We start from the raw sequence: 13,261 nt of genomic DNA, 5'->3' as shown, positions 1-13,261 counted from the left end.
CAATCTATAGTTTCAGAAAAAAGCATACACTAAAAAGAATTTTAGTGCTCTGACCAATATATTTTGTTGAAATCCATGGACAGTCCTACGGAATCCAAGATGTTTGGGAGTTATGCTGTAGAATGCATGATAGTGGTGTCAGGGACCTAGGCCACCCTGCAAAAGATGCCGGCTACATAATCTAGGTGCTGGTGCCCTAGGACATTATTGATGCCAAGTGCCCTTCTCCTCTTCATTTGTTGGGAATATGATGTTATGCTGAGGAATGGAGATGGACCTTTCATATGGTGTACAGAATCTCCTCCTCATTTGTTGGGAACATGACATTATATTGAGGAATGGAGATGGACCTTTCATATGGTGTACAGTATCTCCTCCTCATTTGTTAGGAACATGACGTTATATTGAGGAATGGAGATGGACCTTTCATTTGGTGTCCAGTATCTCTTCCTCATTAGTTGGGAACGTGACGTTATATTGAGGAATGGAGATGGACCTTTCATTTGGTGTCCAGTATCTCCTCCTCATTAGTTGGGAACGTGACGTTATATTGAGGAATGGAGATGGACCTTTCATATGGTGTCCAGTATCTCCTCCTCATTTGTTGGGAACGTGACATTATATTGAGGAATGGAGGTGGACATTTCATTTGGTGTCCAGTATCTCCTCCTAATTTGTTGGGAACGTGACATTATATTGAGGAACGGAGGTGGACCTTTCTTATGGTGTACAGTATCTCCTCCTCATTTGTTGGGAACGTGACGTTATATTGAGGAATGGAGATGGACCTTTCATACGGTGTCCAGTATCTCCTCATTTCTTGGGAACATGACATTATATTGAGGAATGGAGATGGACCTTTCATATGGTGTTCAATATCTCCTCCTCATTTGTTGAGAACATGACGTGATATTGAGGAATGGAGATGGACCTTTCATATGGTGTACAGAATCTCCTCCTCATTTGTTGGGAACATGACCTTATATTGAGAAATGGAGATGGACCTTTCATATGGTGTTCAGTATCTCCTCCTCATTTGTTGGGAACATGATGTTATATTGAAGAATGTAGATGTACCTTTCATATGGTGTTCAGTATCTTCTCCTCATTTGTTGGGAACATGACGTTATATTGTGGAATGGAGATGGACCTTTCATATGGTGTCCAGTATCTCATTTGTTGGAAACATGACATTATATTGAGGAATGGAGATGGACCTTTCATATGGTGTCCAGTATTTCCTCATTTGTTGGGAACATGATGTTATATTGAGGAATGTAGATGTACCTTTCATATGGTGTCCAGTATCTCCTCCTCATTTGTTGGGAACTTGACATTATATTGAGGAACAGAGGTGGACCTTTCTTATGGTGTACAGTATCTCCTCCTCATTTGTTGGGAACATGACGTAATATTGAGGAATGGAGATGGACCTTTCAGATAGTGTATAGTATCTCATTTTTTGGGAACATTACATTATATTGAGAAATGGAGATGGACCTTCCATGAGGTGTACAGTGCTTTCACCACATTTGTAGGTAACATGAGGTTATATGAAAAACTGGTGGTGAACCTTTCATATGCTGTACAATAGGGATGAGATTCAAGCTTGCTTCTCGGCCTTTTGGCTAAGATCAAGTGTAGTATCTGTTCTGATCAGTGTCCAGTGGGGGTGCTCCCGACCATTCTAGCTTTGCGGGGATGGTTGTTGTATAGTACCCTCACTGGTATGATGGGGGTCCGGAAGGCTAGTACCGGAGGGAGAGAAACCGGGGAGCGCCACGAGTTAAGCTGGGGCCCCGGGAGTAATTCCTCTGAGAAGACTGGAAGGACCCAGTACCTCCTGATTTGGACGGATCTACCTTGGTCTGGCCTGGGGCTGGGGACGCAAAAAGTCCGCAAACTCAGTGCCCCCTGAGTAGTCGCCTCAGGGGTGTCACTAGTAACACTTGGGTGTGGGACCCCACGGTGTGAAGATGACACATGGCCACCGTTTTTCACCTCTTTTTGCACAGCGCCCTAAGGACCAGGCCTTTTGGCTAAGTTCAGGGCAATTTTTGCTACGGGCCTCAGGGCCTGGTCTGTGCACAATTCGGCACGGTACCACTTTTTTATTTTTTCTTTCTCTTATTTATTTATTTATTATGCACTTACCCACGTTTGTCACTTTTTCTTTGCCTTATGTGTGTGTTTTTTCACGGATGGAGGGTGTGGGTCCTCGGGCCTACCCTGAAGTCTAGGGGGAGGATGTGTGGCCATACGGTTCCTTCCTCCCCTGATCCCTAGAGGACTCTTCTTCGGGAGAGTCCCCTTGCCTAGTACTGAATGTCCGGCTTCGGCTGGGCATAGGGAACGGTGGTCCACCAGGCCTTTTGGCCAGGAGGACCAAGTGGGAACCTTGTCCCCGTCAGGAGTTTCGTGCCCCGGGGGATCAGGGTAAGCGGTCCAAGCCCCTTTAGGGGTAGGACACAGCACACCCCTAAGTGCACTTTTTGTGTGGTGTTTTTGCACTTGCACTTTTTTGTGAAACACTTACGGGTTTTTCGTTATAGTTGCACGTTTGCGGACTTAAAAAAATGAGATTCAAGCTTGCGGCAATACAGGTGTTGCTGCAAAACTCTAGTCGATCATAGTTTACAAAATACACAAACCAATCTGCCAGAATTGGCCATGAGCATCTACCCTCTGGCTCTGGTCATTCAGTTGGTGGTGATATTGCTATTGCCCCTGAATGACAACTTAGTGCTGGGCAGGTCACAAATATCTTTTGTTCCTAGGACACTAGAATGGTGTACAAAATAGCAAACTATTGTAAAACGAATGCAGAAAACCAAAAACTTTAATAAATTGGACACAATAAGCAAACCAACCATGGCCCACTGAGTGATGGTGGACAATTATATTTTTTTTATTGTGAGGAATGGAGGTGGATGTTCCTTCAAACTCTTTGTTGTAAGTGTTTGCTTAAATGACAGTCTAATATTTGATGTTTTTGTATTTGATATGTTCCTTTGGTTCCACACGGTCCTCGTTTCACTACCAGTTAGTACAGCCCTCTCATTATTTCTACTTCTGTAGAGTCAGGCTTAGAAAGTCATTGTCTTCACACTTCAAGTCATTGTCTTGGGCCATCCAAGGAGAGGAACCCTCATGGTAAAAGATTCTACTGAGACATTAGGCACCATCCACCGCCAAGCTTGAGAGGGTTAAAATTACAAGTTGCCCCACTACATAACATCACATACCTCCCAACTTTAAAATTTGAGAATGAAGTTCATCTCAGGGAGTAATGACCTAAGTGTACCACAGAAAAAAAGTTGGTGCGGTTAGAGAAGGGTCAGGAGTACTAAAAGAAAAGAGTGCAGGAGTGTATCGAGGTCAAGAGAGGTGTCACGATCAGGGGTCAGGCTCGAAGACCAGTTGCTATAGCAGTGGAAAGACTCTCACCGAAACCATAGGTACACAGGCAGGTCACCGTGGTGGAGGAGTGGGCTCACCTGAGGTGCTAACCGGTGTTCACCAGAGCTCCTGATGGTGGAGATGGATTTTGCTGCGTCTTAGCACACGGTCGCAGTCCTCACCAGGAGGTGAGCAAGCGGAGGTCCAGTAGCCAAGGGTCAATCACGAAAGGTAGAAAAATATGGATGACAGCAGAGAAGGCAAGGAGCGAGATACTGGCTGGAGAGCGCAATAATCTGGCAAACAGGAGGTGCAGAGACATGGCTTATATCAGGAAGTTCATGGGAGAACAAAGGGTTCAAGGTTTAGGACAAGCAAAGTCAAGGCAGGATCATCCAAATAATTGTCAAGGGATCCGTCCAGCATTCCTGGTGGCTCAGCACGAAGAAACATTGCACTCACCGCAGAAGGCCAAGATTCGAACCCAGGATCTGAAAAGAGGGGAAACTCCCTCCCCACTTTACCCTTTCAGCAAAAATCACCTTTTCCCCCAGCACGAATCTGCATGCTCACCCCCTCCCAGTACAAATCTTTGCCCCACCAAATTCCCCCATCTCCTCTCAGAAAAAATTATTCCCTGCCCCACCTTTTAGCACAATTACCCCCCACCCCAATTCTGCACTCTAGCATAAATCACCCCAATCCCTCTTCTAGCACAAATCCCCCCCAAAAAAAAAAAAAAAAAAACACCTCTGAGCACAAATCACCTCCCCCATATCCCATCCTCTTCCTTCCCAAACAGCCCTCCCCAGCACAAAACCCTCCCTCAAACACAATCCTCTCCATCTCCTCCTCCAAATTCCCCCTCCCAGCACAAATCTACCCTCCTTCTAGAACAGATCATTCCCCCCAAGTTGCTCCCCAGCACATTTCCTCTTGTTCCCTCCCCCCTTCCGGATCACCTCCTACAGTTAGTGTGGCTTATTGCCAAGGGTAATCCTTCTTGCTGGGCTCATGGGTCCTTCTTCTTGGGCTCATGGGTCCTTCTTCTTGGGCTCATGGGTCCTTCTTCCTGGGCTCATGGGTCCTTCTTCCTGGGCTCATGGGTCCTTCTTCCTGGGCTCATGGGTCCTTCTTCCTGGGCTCATGGGTCCTTCTTCCTGGGCTCATGACTCCTTCTTGCTGGGCTCATGACTCCTTCTTGCTGGGCTCATGGGTCCTTCTTCCTGGGCTCATGGGTCCTTCTTCCTGGGCTCATGGGTCCTTCTTCCTGGGCTCATGGGTCCTTCTTCCTGGGCTCATGGGTCCTTCTTCCTGGGCTCATGGGTCCTTCTTCCTGGGCTCATGGGTCTTTCTTGCTGGGCTCATGGGTCCTTCTTCTTGGGCTCATGGGTCCTTCTTCTTGGGCTCATGGGTCCTTCTTCCTGGGCTCATGAGTCCTTCTTCCTGGGCTCATGGGTCCTTCTTGCTGGGCTCATGGGTCCTTCTTGCTGGGCTCATGGGTCCTTCTTCCTGGGCTCATGAGTCTTTCTTCCTGGGCTCATGACTCCTTCTTGCTGGGCTCATGACTCCTTCTTGCTGGGCTCATGACTCCTTCTTGCTGGGCTCATGACTCCTTCTTGCTGGGCTCATGAGCTCTTCTTCCTGGGCTCATGGGTCCCTCTTCCTGGGCTCATGGGTCCTTCTTCCTGGGCTCATGGGTCCTTCTTCCTGGGCTCATGAGTCTTTCTTGCTGGGCTAATGAGGTCTTCTAGTTGGAAACCGATTACTGGGATCTGCGATCAGAACGAACCTGCAAAAGGAACCTTTCCTCGGTTCTGACCCTATATCATTGAGACATGCAGCCATCGGGGAGAGGTCCCTGCTGGTGTAGGATGGGTGACCATAGGGTCAGGGACCCAGGGCACAGGATCAGAATAAATAGCATGCAGTCTGGGGCAGCAGAGAAAAACACTGGAGCGACAGGCACTAGTAGGTGAGGGACCTAAATACTCTCCCAGCAGCCAGCATCAGGTGGAAACTGAATACAGAGATCTGCTGGCTGCTGGGAGGGTATTTAAGTCCTCCCTTGCCTTCCACTCCACTGTTTTGCTCCGCTGCCAGAGACTGCATGCCATTTATTCTGATCCTGACCCCAATCTGGCTCCTGCCTTGCATCCTGTGCCCTATGGACACCGGAACTACAACCTTCAGCTCACAGTGCCACCAGCAGGTGATCCAGGTCCCGAAATCCATCTTCCTTTCTTGGTAGTCCTCTAAAAATCAGGTCACACACGTCCATACAAATTGTTCAGATGTTTCTTACTGAACCTTCTACGTATAGGATCTTCAAATACGCGTAACTCCGCCCACTTACAGCGTACAGGAGTATTTCAGTGATGTAACACGGATGTGACACTGCAACTACGGGGGGGGGGGGGGGGGGTTTGGGGAGGTGAGCGCCATGGTGTGTCCTGGATTTCTCGCTCTATAGATGTATGGGACGGATATTATCTTCAGTATACAACGGACTCGGTTCTTTATGACCCCGCCCAGATTAGATCACAGTGATAGGAGGTTCCTCCCACCATTTGAAGCAGAAGAAGCCAATAGAAGACTCCGCCCTAATAAGCTCTACCTATAAATAAAAAAGTTGCCGGGATGGACCTCGTCATAAATCCGTTTTTTACCCTCCAGTTGCTATGGACTAAACGGTCCCCCCCCCCCGATAAAATCCGTCGTACATTGGTCAAGAATCAGCAGGCGTCTTCTCTCCAATTAGACTTCTCTGATCTGTAAAACATTTCCCGCACTCTGAAAAGTTGCTAGGATGCTCTGATTTGTCTTGTTATGTGTGCGAGAAGCGAGTGTTTCTTAGTGAAACATTTCCCGCACTCTGTACATGAATCACCCGAGTGATTTTCCTGGTGAGTAACAAGGGTTTCTCTGGTAATGAAACATTTCCCGCACGCTGAGCATGAACAAGGGCGCTCACCCTAGTTAATTCGCTGGTGTCTAACAAGGACCCCGTTTTTGTTGGAACATTTCCGCAACGCAGAACACGAACAAGGCTGCTTATCTGAATTCATTCTCTGGTGTCTAAACACGGGCTCGCTTTCTGTTGAACCATTTCCCGCACTCTACACATGAATAGGGACGCCCATCTGAATTCATTCGCTGGTGTCTAAACAAGGGTTCAATTTTTCATTGAAACATTTCCCACACTCTGAACATAAATAGGGCCGCCTGTCTGAATTCATTCGCTGGTTTTGAACAAGGGTTGCTTTTTTTTTTTTTATTGAAACATTTCCCGCACTCGGAACATAAAAACAAGGACACTCACCCAAGTTCATTCTCTGGTAAAAAAAAAAACAAGGGTTCAATTTTTATTGAAACACTTCCCACACTCTGAACATAAAAACAAGGACACTCACCCGAGTTCATTCTCTGGTGTGTAACAAGGGCTTGCTTTTCTGTTGAAACATTTCCCGCACTCTGAACATGAATAAGGGCACTCATCTGCATTAATTTGCTGGTGTCTAACAAGGGTTCAATTTTGATTGAAACATTTCCCGCACTATGAACATAAATGAGGACGCTGATCTGAATTCATTCTCTGGTGTCTAACAATTGCGCCTTTTTTTTTTTTTTTACTGAAACATTTCCCACACTCTGAACATGAAAACAAGCAAGCTTGCCAAAGTTCATTCTCTGGTGTCTAACAAGGGTTTGCGATCTGTTGAAACATTTCCCGCACTCTGGACATGAATAAGGACGCTCACCTGAGGGAATTGGAAGGGGTTCTTTTTTGGAATAATATTTTCGGCACTTCGAACAGAAATATGGATGGTCATAAGTGGTCCTTTTTTTGGTGTCTGCGAAGGCTTGCCTGGTCATAATAACTTTTTCCGCACTCCAAACAGGAAAATGGTCGCTCGCCCGTATGAGTTTTCTGGTGTGTACGAAGGTTTCCTTTTTCAGAAAAACATTTTCCGCACTCTGAACAGCAAAAGGGACGCTCACCAGTGTGAATTCTCTGGTGTACTACAAGGTTCTCTTTCACAGAAAAACATTTCCCGCACTCTAAACAGGAGAAGGGGCGCACACCCGTGTGAATCCTCTGGTGTCGGACAAGGTTTTCTTTTTTAGGGAAACCTTTTCCGCACTCCGAACACGAAAACGGATACTCACTCACATGAGTTTTCTGGTGGTTACGAAGGTATCCTTTTCCAGAAAAACATTTTCCACACTCTGGACAGGAAAAGGGACGCTCACCAGTGTGAGTTCTCTCGTGTACAACAAGGTTTTCTTTCTTAGAAAAACATTTTCCACACTCTGGACAGGAGAAGGGACGCTCGCCCGTGTGAGTTCTCTGGTGTTTCAGAAGGTTTTGTTTGTTAGGGAAACATTTCTCGCACTCCGAACATGAATAAGGACGCTCAGTGTTGTGAGTTTTCTGGTGTGCTCGAAGTAAATTTTTCTTAGTGAATGTTTTCCCGCACGCCAAACATGGCAATGGCTCATGGCTTGAAGAGGGTTTCTGGGGATTAGATGGATCTTTTGATCTGTGGGCACCTTGAGAACTTAGATGGACATCTGAAGTCATAGTATGGGATCTATCAGAAGATTCCTCAGGATTAGAAGGTTCCAATGATCTTAGATGGACATCTGAAGTCCTAGTATGGGATCTATCAGAAGATCCTTCGGGGTGAGAACGATTCATTGGTTTTACCAACCAGTAAAATGTTACTTTTGTAGGAGATTGTCCAATGTCACCGTCTTCTGCAGTGCGACCTGTAGATGTAGTAAGACGTCCCTCACGTGTATTCATCTCTGGACAATATTGTCCGTCTGTTGGAAGGAATATGAAAATATGTTATGTTTGGTTTTCTGCTCCTTGTATTCAGGAGTCATATCTCCTCCTCATTTGTTGGGAACATGACGTTATATTGAGGAACAGAGATGGACCTTCCATATGGTGCCCAGTATCTCCTCCTCATTTGTTGGGAACATGACGTTATATTGAGGAACGGAGATGGACCTTTCATATGGTTTCCAGTATCTCCTCATTTGTTGGGAACATGACATTATATTGAGGAACAGAGATGGACCTTTCATATGGTGTCCAGTATCTCCTCCTCATTTGTTGGGAACATGATGTTATATTGAGGAACGGAGATGGACCTTTCATATGGTATGCAGTTGTTCCACCACAGATGATAGTAACATGAGGTTGTTTGGAAGAATGGAGGAGAACCTTTCATATGATGTCCAGCAGGCATGAGGTTCCACTTTGGCGCATTGCACAGAGCAGCCCCGATCCTCCTCTTCTTACGTCCTTGCTGGTACATCTGGCTCCTCCCTCACCCTGAGTGCCCCCCCTCTGTCCTCACTGGCTGTGATTGACAGCAGTGAGAGCCAATGAGTTCCGCTGCTGTGTCTTAGCCAATGAGGAGAGAGAAAAACCTAAAGTCTTTAAACTGAAAAAGTAAAATGTGAACAGTTTCTGCTCATTACTCACCTGAGCTGATATACGGAGATGGATCCTCCTCTTTAATGGGATCCATAGCCTCATCCTCCTTCATACACTGCTGATTACTCATCACACAAGTCTCTTCTTCTTCCTTCTTCACCTCAGCTTTTATATGAACGAGTTCCTCACCCTAAAACCATAAAATGATAAAAAAGGACCATCCTCAAAACATGAGCACCAATACCCGGAGACCTCAGAGATGATCATCTCATGCAGTTTGGAATCATCTTTGAGTTGTAGATGCTCCAACCCCACCTACCTGATGATGGTGAGGGATGGTGTGACCTTCCTGTGTGGAATCCCGGGAATACAGAGGACAGGGACATCTCTCTGGTGGGTTCCCATGACTGGATCTATCTACCTGATGATGGTGAGGGATGGTGTGACCTTCCTGTGTGGAATCCTGGGAATACAGAGGACGGGGACATCTCTCTGGTGGGTTCCCATGACTGGATCTATCTACCTGATGATGGTGAGGGATTGTGTGACCTTCCTGTGTGGAATCCCAGGAATACAGAGGACGGGGACATCTCTCCGGTGGGTTCCCATTACTGGATCCACCTACCTGATGGTGGTGAGGGATGGTGTGATCTTCCTGTGTGGAATCCCGGGAATACAGAGGACGGGGACATCTCTCTGGTGGGTTCCCATGACTGGATCCATCTGTAGGAAACACACACACTGACTGAATCCATTGTTTCTATGTGTTTATCAGATGATGGGGGATCTAGGTGGAGCCTCCGTACTGCTCTCTCCTTTCCAATAAAGTCTCCTCTTACCCGGTGATGTGAGGGGCAGCTGATTGTCCATCATGACGTCCTTGTAGAGATCTTCTAAAGATGGATTATGGGATCAAGAGCTGCTCTTTCAGTTGCCCACATTTCCTCCTCAATACTTCCTTTATCCTGTACACAATAAATAATCCGGAGAGGGAAGACTTTGGTGCAGTTGGTCAGCTTGAACACATATTGCAAGAATTCCAAAATTCTCGAAATATATTTGAGTGTATAGCATGAAAGCGGGTTAAAATGCAGGGTTGGTGAGACAGCTGGCTGCCCTAGTTGGTCTGCTGCATGGGAAAGGAGAACACAGGCAGCCCACAGAGGGCTCTTCTGGCAAACCCTGCAACCACCACCATTTAGGGGGACCACTGGGGCTTGCAGTCTGCCGTGGAGGCACCAGTATCTGGAGAACTTTCCATTGATGGACTCTTACCTATCCAGGTACACTGGAGCAGCCAAGCCTGAGCTAGGAACTAGGTTGGTGAAAGACGGTCGCTGTTCTGATGGTTGCATAGCTGAAGGTATCGAAGTAAAGCGTTAAACCTTTTGTCAAGCCTGGTCTGAAGATACTTCAAGGGATGCATAGTGGTAATGGCGCATGAATAAAGGGGCCTATAATGTACATACATGGGCTGAAGTGGTGACATGCCATTGCTACAGGCAACAAGGACCAGTGAAGGCTGGTACTATATTTAGGATGTATTCGGTCTATAAACTAGAGGTTCTGGATGGACAGTTGGATAAATGGTTCTATATTTTGGATGTATCTGAATTGTAAAAGACGTCACAGTGGCGATGGAGGATGAGGACGGGCATGACGATGGAGGATGAGGACGGGCATGACGATGGAGGATGAGGACGGGCATGACGGGGGGTTACTGGGTGTAAATAGAAAATAAGATCTCAGTACCTCCTCGGTGTCCTCCAGTGATATCTCCTCTCCACTTCGTTCTCTCTCTCTCCAAACTTCCTGTCTTTACCTTATATTACGCATTGTCTTTCATCACTTCCTGTTCCTACATGACATCACTTCCTGTCTGTGCATTTCATTTTCGCTCACACTAAGTGATATCTCCATCTTGTGGCGATCTCTATAAACCGCATCCTACGTAAGGTAACATTTTGCGCTGTAGCTCATTCTTCGGTGACATTTTGGTTTTTTTTGTTTTTTTAACAGTAGAAAATGTTTATTAAAATTTTTTTTCAAGTACAATGTTGCATAAAATGTTAAAAATGGTACCCCAGTCCACATAAATCCTTCAGTTATATTTCATCCATTATGACGCACGCTACATTTCTATCAAAATCGAATCAATAATACATTTAATATTTTTTTTAAATAGTTTTTTATATTTTCTTCACGCTTTTAAAATGTGCATTTTGGGCTGGAAATATTAACAATGGAATATAAAATATCTGCCCATCCCCTCCCACCACCAATATCCACCCCTCTCCCTTCCCAAAATCTGCCCATCTCCTCCCACCACAAATATCTGCCCCCTCCCAAAATCTGCCCATCTCCTCCCACCACAAATATCCCCCCCCCTCCCAAAATTTGCCCATCTCCTCCCAACACAAATATCCCCTCCCAAAATCTGCCCATCTCCTCCCACCGCAAATATCCCCCCCTCCCAAAATCTGCCCATCTCCTCCCAACACAAATACCCCCCCCTCCCAAAATCTGCCCATCTCCTCCCACCACAAATGTCCCCCCCTCACAAAATCTGCCCATCTCCTCCCACCACAAATATCCCCTCTCCCAAAATCTGCCCATCTCCTCCCAGCACAAATATCCCCCCCTCCCAAAATCTGCCCATCTCCTCCCACCACAAATGTCCCCCCTCACAAAATCTGCCCATCTCCTTCCACCACAAATATCCCCTCTCCCAAAATCTGCCCATCTCCTCCCAGCACAAATATCCCCCCCTCACAAAATCTGCCCATCTCCTCCCATCACAAATATCCCCCCCTCACAAAATTCGCCCATCTCCTCCCACCACAAATATCCCCCCTCCCAAAATCTGCCCATCTCCCCCCCAGCACAAATACCCCCCCCTCCCATAATCTGCCCATCTCCTCCCAGCACAAAATATCCCCCCCTCTCATAATCTGCCCATCTACTCCCAGCACAAATACCCCCCCCTCCCATAATCTGCCCATCTCCTCATACCACAAATATCCCCCTCCCATAATCTGCCCATCTCCTCCCAGCACAAATTATGCCCCCCCCCCCCAACAGTGTAAGAGGTGTACATTGTCCACCAAAACAATATTCTCTGCACAAAAATCTCCTCCTTCTAACACCCCCCCCCCCCCAATTATTCCTTTCTGGTATAAATCCTTTCCATCCCCTTCCCCTAAATCCCCCCTCCCAGCACAAATCCTCTTCCCCTTCCAGAACCCTCCCTCAGCCTACCTAAATTGGCATTCCAGGACAAATCTTCTCCCGCCCCCCCTTTCATCACTTCCTGTTCCTACATGATATCACTTCCTGTCTGTGCATTTCATTTTCGCTCACACTAAGTGATATCTCCATCTTGTGGCGATCTCTATAAACCGCATCCTACGTAAGGTAACATTTTGCGCTGTAGCTCATTCTTCGGTGACATTTTGTTTTTTTGTGTTTTTTTTAACAGTAGAAAATATTTATTAAAATTTTTTAATAACCCTCCCAGCAGCCAGCATCAGGTGGAAACTGATTACTGGGATCTGCTATCAGAGCCAAGGAAGAGTCCAAAATAAATTTTCCTCGGCTCTGACCCTATATCATTGTGATGGGCAGCCATCGGGGAGAGATATCTGCTGGTGTAGGATGGGTGATCGTAGGGTCAGGGACCCGTGGCACCCTGCAGCAGATGCAGGACACATAATCTAGGTCTAGAGTGTCCCTGCAAGGTTCATTTTTGGAGCCAAGTGCCCAAATGTGTTCTGGTACTGGGCTCCAGGACAGCAGATCCTGGGGTTTTGTAGAAATCCGAGGACAGGCCAACAGCATCTGGGACAGTTGGGATGAATGACATCACCACCTTAGAGGTGGACCTCAATACCCTCCCAGTAGCCAGCATCAGGTGGAAACTGATTACTGGGATCTACTATCAGAGCCAAGGAAGAGTCCAAAGGAAACTTTCCTCGGCTCTGACCCTATATCATTGTGACAGGCAGCCAGCTGGGGGAGGAGACGTAATCTAGGTGCCCGCGTGTCCCCGCAAGGTTCATTTTTGGAGCCAAGTGCCCAAACTTGTTCTGGTACTGGGCTCCAGGACTGCAGATCTGGGATTTTGTAGAAATCCGGGGACAGGCCAGCAGAATCCGGGACAGTTGGGATGAATGACATCACCGCCTTGTGACATATACATGACATTTCAGCATTTTCCCCGTGTCGAGAATCAGCAGCAGGGATGGCTAAATCTGTACAGCTACACTTAGGAGACTGAGACCGGCAATGCAGAGAAGAGAGAACTAGGACTGGAATCAGGAACAAGAGGCAGTAGGGCACAGGATGCAAAATCAGGGTCAGGATCAGAATAAATGGTACTAGAACACTGGGGCGAGAAGCACCAGTTGAGGA

General features: G+C 46.8%; 2 pseudogenes across 1 annotated transcript; one reads left to right on the top strand and one right to left on the bottom strand.

Moving 5' to 3' along the window:
- The first annotated feature begins 1,608 nt into the window (after window positions 1–1,608).
- Window positions 1,609–1,724, top strand: LOC149440477 (U2 spliceosomal RNA; annotated as a pseudogene).
- Window positions 1,725–6,115: 4,391 nt separating this feature from the next.
- Window positions 6,116–11,065, bottom strand: LOC149440476 (uncharacterized; annotated as a pseudogene). The gene is made up of 5 exons (XR_016307605.1): window positions 10,604–11,065; window positions 9,691–9,816; window positions 9,477–9,574; window positions 8,900–9,041; window positions 6,116–8,229 (listed from the first exon to the last, which is right to left on the bottom strand). The product of XR_016307605.1 is annotated as an uncharacterized LOC149440476 (transcript).
- Between the last annotated feature and the right edge of the window lie 2,196 nt (window positions 11,066–13,261).

Source organism: Staurois parvus, unplaced genomic scaffold (assembly GCF_062004578.1).
Source record: "Staurois parvus isolate SC_StPar_1 unplaced genomic scaffold, SC_StPar_1.0 ptg001079l, whole genome shotgun sequence".
NCBI lineage: Eukaryota > Metazoa > Chordata > Amphibia > Anura > Ranidae > Staurois > Staurois parvus.
The sequence above is the reverse complement of the archived record's forward strand: the minus strand, read 5'-3'. Positions and strand labels throughout refer to the sequence as shown.